This window comes from Equus quagga, unplaced genomic scaffold (assembly GCF_021613505.1).
Source record: "Equus quagga isolate Etosha38 unplaced genomic scaffold, UCLA_HA_Equagga_1.0 153_RagTag, whole genome shotgun sequence".
NCBI lineage: Eukaryota > Metazoa > Chordata > Mammalia > Perissodactyla > Equidae > Equus > Equus quagga.
The window spans coordinates 1675453-1686080 of NW_025796915.1; positions in this window are offsets into that span (position 1 = coordinate 1675453).

A 10628-nucleotide genomic window follows, 5' to 3' on the forward strand; every position below is an offset into this window, starting at 1 on the left:
TGTGATTTTCTTTGGTTTAGACACTGCCAGAGATAAAATACAAATGGAGTTCATTCACTGCTTCAACAAATTTTTGAGCACCTTCCAGAAGATAAGCCTTGTCCTAGGCCCCTGTCATGTAGATTGGTTTATGGAGATGGACAGGACTTGGTCCTTGCCCTTCAGGAGCTCACGATCCAGTCAGAAAATAAACCCACCAGCCTATAGAGTGTGTCAAGATGGTGAGATGATTGCTTTAGTGCAGAAAGATGCCTAGAGCACTGGGGCCGGAGAAGAGCAGAGGAAGGTTTCACAGAGGAGGGACAGAAAGGTGCTCTGCAGTTGAGGAGTGGAGGAGTTTCTCATAGAGGCAGGAGGGTATGTAGTTGCACCCCTCCAGAGCAGGGCAGAACTTGCTTTGGGACCTGAGGTAGCTTCAGCATGGCTCAAGTATAAAGTAGGATTAGAGAGCAATGGGAGAGGTGGCTGGAGAGAGAGATGGGCCTGATCATGAAGGGCCTGTGTGTTATGCAGAGGTTTTAGATTTTATGTCATGGGTGAAAGGGAGCCAATGAAGAGCTTTGAGCAGGCAAGATCCATTCAGATTTGTGAACAGAGCTCTTTGGCAGGAGTGGAACATGGTGTCTAAAACTAACCAATTAGTTTCTGTTCTGTGTTCAGGAAATGTACCCCATTTCCTGTGGCCTCAGTGTGCTGCCTACACTGCTTCCCACCTTTCTATGACTTCTCTTATTGGACAAAAGGACTTCACTATTCCACTCCAGTGGTACTAGTGTCCTGAGGACAAAATTTCAGAGGGATCCAGGTCAGATCTTGTCTGACATGTGGTTCTTCCTTTATGTTGATTAATTCTGGGAACAAATCTGGGCAGAAGTTGTGGTTAAGCAGTGCTTAATTACACAAATTCAGCCTACGGATGGAACTAGCCTTAGGGCCGGGCTCTTAGAGAGCTGCTCAAGCTGACTCTGTAAAATGGAAGAAGGAAGAAACTCCCATTGCCCCCACCCAATTACGATCCTGCTGGCTGCAGATTTAAGCATGCCTACATCTATAAGCTCTTTCCTGAATTTAGGTCAATTCTGTAATAGGAACATGATGTTCCTCTTGCCAAGAAGCATGTTGTAGGCTGCCTAGACATTTAGTCTCTGTTTGATGATCTTCTGAATGCTCTAGTCTGTGCTCTCAGCAGCCAAGTGTGTCATTTCAGGAGCTGTGCATACTTATCAGTAGAGACTCAGCTTGTCTCTGCCCAGAAATAATCAGTCTGAAAGGACTACTTCCCCAACGACACTCTCTGGGGACAGATGCATGAGTCAAAGAACATAGCCAAATTTATCACCATGCACAACTTGATAGTGTTAAATGGTAGCTTGAAGGATGTATCTCAGAGGAGTGCCCCTTATATTTTGAACTCAGGAGCCAGTATTACAGACCACTGAAAAGATCTGAATAAGCTCCTGGTCATATTTCTTTGTGAATTATAAAACCACCTCCTGCCACCTGTTTCAAAGATGGTTGTTTTAAAGTTGCTGTAATTGGATATTAGTTTTCTGGCCACCCTTTTGAACAGCTCCCAGTTTCTTTTTTGTGGAATTAACTCTTCCCCATGCAATATAGTCTGGTGGGACTGTAACCTGGGGGAACTGCCTCCTTTAGTCAAGTGTCAGGCTCATGACTCAAGATGGGCCAATCACATGCTCCTCACCAAGAATCTGTGTCTTGAGCAGAGGAACAAAGAGGTGAATCAGTTGGAATTCAATTATTTTGCCCATGGAAAGGCAGGAGGTGTTGTTCTTGCTATGAAACCTGTGAGCATCCAGTAAATTCTATGTTGCTTAAATTAGCCAGAGCTGATTTCTGGGCTGGCAACCAAAACATCCTAACCAATACTATTGCCCAGTGTATCTACACTCCTTGCCTTGGCTGGAGGGCCAGCTCGTCATGAGTTAGTAAGGGACTATTAGTTGAGATCACCTGTTTCATCTCAAGTGCCACTGGAACCCATGTACCTAGAGCAAACCAGGACTTTTCAACCAGTCAGTGCAAAATAAGTAATCTTGGTTATTTCAATGCTAACTCTGAAAAGCCATGCTGGGTTCACCTGCATGGAAGAGTTGGGTGTCCACTTGATCCACTTGTGTTTGGCAGTGGTTTCTCTACATTCACTGTTTGTCCACTAGCTCACTTTTCGCTCATGTCTCAACCCACTGAAATCTGACTTTTGTTCCTATCACTTCAAGTGCTCTCATCGAGGGACTGGTGGTCTCCTGTTTTCCAAATCTAAGGGACATTTCCCAGGCTTTCTATTACCTGACTTCAGCTGCCGTGTATGTGCAGACGCCTTCCCTGAGCTCCAGCCCTGTATATATATATATAACTACATACCAGTCAAACTCCCAGTCACCTCAAACTCAGCATATCCCAAACTGAACTCATTATCTTTCCTCCTCAGTCCCCCTCAATCATGCTCTTCCTGAGATTCTTGTCCTTGTTAATTGCATATAGTCACCCAAGCTAGGAACCAAGGAGTCATTCTGATGATTCCTGTCCCATTTCTTAGCTTTCATGGCTAGTGAGTCACCATGTCCTTTAAATCCCACCTCTCTCTTCTCCATTTCCTCTATGACCTAAGGCCTTAATTCAGGCCTTCATCATTCTTCTCTGCAACAACAACTAGCAGAATGATCCTTTCCATAAAGGCAAATCTGATCATGTTACTTCAGAGACTTCCCATTGCTTACAAGGTAATGTGAAGTTTCTCAGCTTGCCATGCGAGTTTCTTCATGACCTGGCCTTAGTGTATCTGTCCAGCCTCATAAATTACTTTGCTTCCTGTGCTGCCTCCTCTCCAGCCATGCTGGTTTACAGTTGTCTGTACAAACACCTGTGTTTCATACTCTTTTTTTCCCCCTACACCATCCTCCACACTCTGATTTCATTCACCTGCTGAATATATCTACTCATCTTTGGAAAACTTCATTCAACAGATACCTATTTGAACCTTGACCTCTCCATGTAGAGTTAGCCATTCTTGTCTTTGTGCCCTCCTCATCCCATTCATATCTATTTCCCAAAGTTATCAATAGTCCACAAAATCACCCTTTGGTTTGATAATTCACCAGAAGCACTCAACTCACTGAAGGCTGTTATACTCACGATTACAGTTTAACACAGTGAAAGGAAACAGATTAAAGCTGACCAAGGGAAGAAATGCATGGGCCAGAGTCCAGGAAATTTCCAAACATGGATCTTCCAGTTGTCCTCTCCCAGTTGTGGACAGCATTAACTTTCCTGGTAACTGTGTATGACAATACTCATGGTGTAGTGCCAACCAGAGACTCTCACCTGAGCCTTGGTGTCAAAGTTTTTATTGGGGCTTTGTCACCTAAACCTGGTTGGTTGACCTCAGTCTCCAGCCCCTCCAGAGTTCTAGCTGATAACAGATGATCCTCTCCTTCTCCCCCAGTCACATTGCTGGACTATCTGGTGTGGCCAAAGACCCCCAAGTAACAAAGACATTTATTAGGCAGGACATTCCAAGGCCTTAGAGGTTACTTCCCAGGAGCCAGGGGCAAAAGGCCAACCTTTCTGTGCGCAAGGTTGAATTCTTTATACCACATACTCCCTCTATTAGATTGCAAACTCTTTGAGGTCAGGGACCTGGTCTTATTCAGCTTTGGATCCCTGGTGCCTAGCATTATGCCTGGCATTTGTTGTATCAATAAATGTTGGTTGAGTGAATGAAATGATGAGCTGTCTAGAGGAGAGCCCCTCTCCTCTCCACTGCACAGAGGAGTAACCCTGGAGAGAAGGCTGAATGGAGGTGTGGTGGGTTGCTAACAGGTGGCTGGATATACTGCAGACTTCTAAGAACAAGAACTATATTTAGTTCTGTGAATGCAATTAGGAAAGCCTAAAAACTTCTCACTACATTGGAGGAGGGAAAGAAACAATCTTCCTAGCTATAGAATTCCTTTCTAAAAAGTAAATGAGTAAAAACCTCACTATATATATATATATTTTTTTTTTAAATGAAGGGTTTATATTTGGAATTATTTTTTTAAAATTCTTTCTTTTTTTAAAAAAAGATTTTAGTTTTCCTTTTTCTCCCCAAAGCCCCCCGGTACATTGTTGTGTATTTTTTTAGTTGTGGGTCCTTCTAGTTGTGGCATGTGGGATGCTGCCTCAGCATGGCCTGATGAGCAGTGCCATGTCCGCGCCCAGGATTCAAACCGGTGAAACCCCAGGCCGCCGCAGCGGAGCGCAGGAACTTAACCACTCAGCCACGGGGCCGGCCCCTGAATTATTTTTGTTTTATGATTTTCTGAGGAAGATTCACCCTAAGCTAACATCTGTGCCAGTCTTCCTCTGTTTTCTATGTGGGTTGCCGCCCCAGCATGGCCACCAACAAGTGGTCTATGTCCACGCCAGGGAACCAAACCCAGGCCGCCAAAGTGGAGTGTGCTGAAATTAACCATTAGGCCACAGGGCTGGCCCCCACCATATTTTTTTTTAAGTAAATATGGTCTTCTGTTTTATGCCTTCTGATGTACAGGGCAGGAAAAGTAGATAAAAGCTTTGAGATGTTAGCCAGAGTATGACTGCTTGTTTTGGTAAGATGAGCTGATTTTTGAGTCCCACCCTGTCTTGGGATTCTGTGATTATACTCAATCTTTAGATCAAAGAAGAAACAGATTAATTTTAAAATTTTGTTTCCCCATCATGTCCAACTGAGAGGTTTGATTTTGGGCCTTGATTTAATTGTGACTCACCCCCACCACCTGTATCCCCCATCCCCACCCCAGCAGAGGGTCCAGCATCCAATGACAAGGCAGAGGTGAAGAAGAAAGGGCCTGGGCGAGTTGGGAGGCTGGCAGTAGTGAAGGTGAATTAAGAATGGGCTCAGGATTCTTCAAGGCAAGGGAAAACAGGATTGAAACAAAAAACCCACTAATTGGGAAAAAATATTTACAAGTTATATATCCGACAAAGGGTTAATCTCCATAATATATAAAGAACTCACACAGCTCAACAAGAAAAAATCAAACAACCCGATCAAAAATTGGGCAGGGGACATGAACAGACATTTCTCCAAAGAAGATATATGGATGGCCAATAGACACATGAAAAGATGCTCATCATCGCTGTGCATCAGGGAGATGCAAATCAAACTACACTATCACCTTACACCTGTTAGAATGGCAAAAATAACCAAAACAAAAAGTGACAAATGTTGGAGGGGTTGTGGAGAAAAAGGAACTCTCATACATTGTTGGTGGGAATGCAAACTGGTGCAGCCACTATGGAAAACAATATGGAGATTTCTCAAAAAATTAAAAATAGAAATAGCATATGACCCAGCCATCCCACTACTGGGTATCTACCCAAAGGACTTGAAATCAGCAATTCCAAAAGTCCCATGCACCCCTATGTTCATTGCAGCATTATTTACAATAGCCAAGATGTGGAAGCAACCTAAGTGCCCATCAACTGATGATTGGATAAAGAAGATGTGGTATGTATACAATGGAATACTACTCAGCCATAAAAAAGGATAAAATCGTCCCATTCACGACAACAGGGTTGGACCTTGAGGGTATTATGTTAAGTGAACTATCATAATCTTAATAAAAAGTAAAAAAAAAAAAAAAAAAAAAAAAAGGGCTCAGGAGCTAGCCCTGATGGCCTAGTGGTTAAAGTTTAGCACTTCAGTGGCTCAGGTTCACTTCCCAGTCATGGAACCACCTGTCTGTCAGTTGTCATGCTGTGGTGGTGGCTCACATAGAAGAACTAGAACAGCTTACAACTAGGATATACAACTGTGTACTGGGGTTTTGAGGAAGGAAAAAAAAAAGAATGGCCTCAAAAAAAAAAGAAGGTAGCAAGTATCTGAGGGAAGGGACAGAGTCCCCTAATGTGGGATATATGCATTTGTTTCTCACATCCATTCCAAGTGATGGTGATTGTTTTGAGGAGGCTAAAAAGTGGCCAGAGACAGCCTAGGGAACTGGGAGGTATGCTTCACTATTGGGCCCAGCCCAAAGGCCTTCTCACCATCTTGAGGGACAGTGTGGAGCTGAAGAGGCAAATTTTGAAACCTAGAGAGATCTTCTGGCTAGGGCTTCACACAGACTATCAGCATTTGTAGCAAACTTCCTCCCTTCCTCTCTCCCAGTGGGTTGCGTCCTTCATGACTTCTGTATCTCCCTCTGCTTTTGCCCTTTAGGTTTTCTCTGCAGCACATAGAGGAAATAAAAGATGGAACTCAAATCTGTCAGTTCTGCTTCTCATTGGCAACTTTAACAAAAGCTTTTATAAAGGAGGAAGTTAAAACTGGCTCAAACAAGGTTCTATCTGTGGACTTAATTTATCCATTCTGCTCTGGCCTTCCCATTAACACAGATAAGTCAAAGTGAGTGAGAGCAATGTAACTCAGATGTAATTCATTCTTATATTGAATGTTTTCTCACAAGCAACTAAATATCCAAGGTAACCAAACCTGTTTGACATTCTTTGGCAAGAATTAGACCTTGTTAGCCAGAAAAGGACAGATCCATTCTTTCAGCAAACATTGATGGAGCACCACCTACTGTGTACTGGATATTGTGCTAGGTTCTGAAGAGAGCAATGATTAAGACATGGTCCCTGCTCTCAAGGAGCTCATGGTTTAGTGGGAGAGACCGACAAGGAAGCAAATAATTATAATTCAGAGGGTTAGGTAAACTCTAGACAAAGGTATCGGATATAATAGTAACACAGAATAGTGACTGATTAACCTGTGATTTGGGAGTGGTGAGTAGGCGTACCAGACAAGAAAATTGTGTGAGACAAGAGCCAGATCATTTTACTTTAAAAAAAAAAAAAAAAAGGCAGAAAATAGCAATGGGTATGCACTGGTCCCTAGAGTATTGAATAATGGGGGAAATGTAATCTATGTGGGATAAGATTTTTCACCTTCCTTACCAGCTCACCTCTAGCCATCCTGGTGTTTATAGATTTGGCTCATGAGTAAATAAGCAAAAAATTTTCACCCTAGACTTTGGTTAGAAGTATGACCTTATTTATTCTGTATCTGTTTGTCTTTTAGAAAAATGGCAATAAGAATGTTTTTGGATCTTTTATAGCCAAAGCATGTCTTTAGCACTACACATCTCATTCATACGCAGTAGATACTTTGGAGCAATGTTTAAGAGGAACTTTGGATTTTAGAAGTAAAGGTGTTTTGGGGGAGAAGTTATAAAATTCCAATCACAGCTTTGGAAGTATCTCTATACTTAGACCTGAACAAAAATTAAGGTAGCAGAAAATGCTAAGATAGAGGTCTCAGAGTTAAGGTGACAGTCTTCACTGATTCAGTCATTCAACACCCATTTATTAAGGACCTGCCTACTAGGTACTAGGCTCTAGTCCCTGAAGGTCCAGGGGCCAAAAAGACAGATGTGGTTCCTGCCTTCCTGGAGCTTACAGTCTAGGAGGGCAGTCAGACACTAGGCTGATGAACATAGAAACAAGTGCACACTTATAAACTGTGATCAGCTCTGTGATAACATAATAAACATAATAACAACATAATAAAGGCCATATATGACAAACGCAGAGCTAACATCATACTCAATGGTGAAAAGCTGAAAGCTTTTCCTCCAAGATCAGGAACAAGAGTAGGATGTCCACTCTTATTCAACATAATATTGGAAGTCCTAGCTACGACAATTAGGCTAGATAAAGAAATAAAAGGTATCCAAATCAAAAAAGAAGAAGTAAAACTGTCATTAATTGCAGATGACATACTATACATAGAAAACCCCTAAAGACTCCACCAAAAAACTGTTAGAACTGTAACCACAAGCCCTCCAGGACCAGTCCAACTGACTCCATCTCTTATCAACAGAGTGACTAAGAATTGCCTTTCAGAAAACATGCAAAGTCATATAGCCAGAGCATGCACAGAAGAAATCTTGACCTGAAATGACTGCAAAACCAAAGATCTTCCTTCCTACAGAACCAAAGGACTGAGACATGACCGGAACTTGACAGTTGGGCTCTTATCAGAAGCAAGGGTCCCTCATTCAGTAAGATCCGGTGTTGAAATTCTTTCCCCACCTGATCATAAAAGTTTAGAACCTCATCGTAAATGTTTAGAAGCTCACCAATCAAAACCTGTCACATCAGCATTTCTGTGTGCCAGCCTGCCCTTCCCTTCCCTCTTAAATTTAACCCCAAATCCTGAATCGAGGAGACAGATCTGAGGGCACATGCCCCCTGTCTCCCTGCAGATTGATCTCACAAAATAAAGCTGATCTCTTTTCCCAAAGGCTGATGCTGTAATTAGTTGGCTTTTTATGGGCATCAGGCAAGAGAACTCCAATTTTGTGTGGTAACAGAACTAATAAATGAATTCAGTAAAGTTGCAGGATACAAAATCAATATATGGGGGCTGGCCACAGGGTGTAGAGGTTAAGTTTGGTGCTCTCTACTTTGGTGGCCCGGGTTTCTGGGTTCAGATCCTGGGCACAGATCTACACCACTCGTTAGCCATGCTGTGGTGGTGACTCACATACAAAATAGAGGAAGACTGGGACAGATGTTAGCTCAGGGCAAATCTTCCTTAGCAAAAAAACCAATATACAGAAATCTGTGGCATTTCTATACACCAATAATGAACTATCAGAAATTAGGAAAACCATCCCGTTTCCAATTGCATCAAAAAGAATAAAATACCTAGAAATAAATTTAACCAAGGAGGTGAAAGACCTGTATACTGAAAACCATAAGACACTGCTGAAAGAAATTAAAGAAGACACAAATAAATTGAAAGATATTCTGTGCTCATGGATTGGAAGAATTAATACTGTTAAAATGTCCATACTACCCAAAACAATCTACAGATTCAATGCAATCCCTATCAAAATTCCAATAGCAGGGGCTGGCCCCGTGGCCGAGTGGTTGGGTTCGTGTGCTCTGCTTTGGTGGCCCAGGGTTTCACTGGTTTGGATCCTGGGCACAGACATGTCACTGCTCATCAAGCCATGCTAAGGCGGCATCCCATATGCCACAACTAGAGGGGCTCACAACTAAAAATACACAACTATGTACCAGGGGACTTTGGGGAGAAAAAGGAAAAATAAAATCTTAAAAAAAAAAAAGTGCTTTAAAAAAAAATTCAAATAGCGTTTTTTGAAGAACTAGAGCAAATAATTTAAAAATTTGTATGGAACCACAAAAGATTTGGAATAGCCAGAGCCATCTTGAGAAAGAAGAACCACAAGCTGGAGGCATCACGCTCCCTGATTTCAAACTATACTGCAAACCTGTAGTAATCAAAACAGCACGGTACTGGCACAGAAACAGACACACAGATCAACGGAACAGAACAGAGAACCCAGAAATAAACCTACACATAAATGGACAATTAATTTATGCCAAAGAAGCCAAGAACATACAACGGAGAAAGGACATGTCTCTTCAATAAATGGTGTTGGGAAAACTGGACAGCCACATGCAAAAGAATGAAAGTAGACCATCATCTTACACTATACATAAAAATTAACTCAAAATGGATTAAAGACTTGAATGTAAAACCTGAAACCATAAAATTTCTAGAAGAAAACATGAGTGGTAACCTCCTTGACGTCAGTCTTAGCAATGTTTTCATGGATCTGACTCCAAAGGCAAGAGAAACAACAGCAAAAATAAACAAATGAGACTACATCAACCTAAAAACTTCTGCACAGCAAGGGAAACCATCATCAAAATGGAAAGGCAACTTACTGAACAGGAAAAGATATTTGCAAAATATACATCCAATAAGGGGTTAATATCCAAAATATATAAAGAACTCATACAACTGAACAACAAAGAAACAAACAACTCGATTAAAAAATGGGCAGAGGATCTGAATAGACATTTTTCCAAAGAAGATATACAGATGGCCAACAAGCATATGAAAAGATGTTCAACATCACTAATTATTAGGGAAATGTAAATCAAAACCACTATGAGATATCACCTCACACCTGTTAGAATTGCTATTATTGAAAAGACAAGGGGCTGGCCCTGTGGCCAAGTGGTTAAGTTCTTGAGCTCCACTTTGGCAGCCCAGGGTTTCCCAGTTCGAATCCTGGGTGTGGACATTGCACCACTCATCAGGCCACACTGAGGCGGCGTCCCACATCCCACAACTAGAAGTACCCACAACCAAAAATACACAACTGTGTACTGGGGAGCTTTGGGAGAAAAAGGAAAAATAAAATCTTTTTTTTAAAAAAAGATAAGAAATAACAAGCATTGGATAAGACGTGAAGAAAATGGAATCCTTGTACACTGTTGGTGGGATTGTAAATTGGTGCAGCCACTATGGGAAACAATATGGAGATTCCTCAAGAAATTAAGAATAGCACTACCACATGATCCAGCTATTCCACTACTGGGTACTTAGAAGAAGAATATGAAAATGCTAATTCGGAAAGATATACATACCCTTATGTTCATTGCAGCATTATTTACAATAGCCAAGACACAAACAACCTAAGTGTCCATCAATGGATAAATGGATAAAGAAGATGGGGTGTGTCTGTGTGTATAAATACTACTCAGCCATGAAAGAGAATGAAATCTTACCATTTGTGACA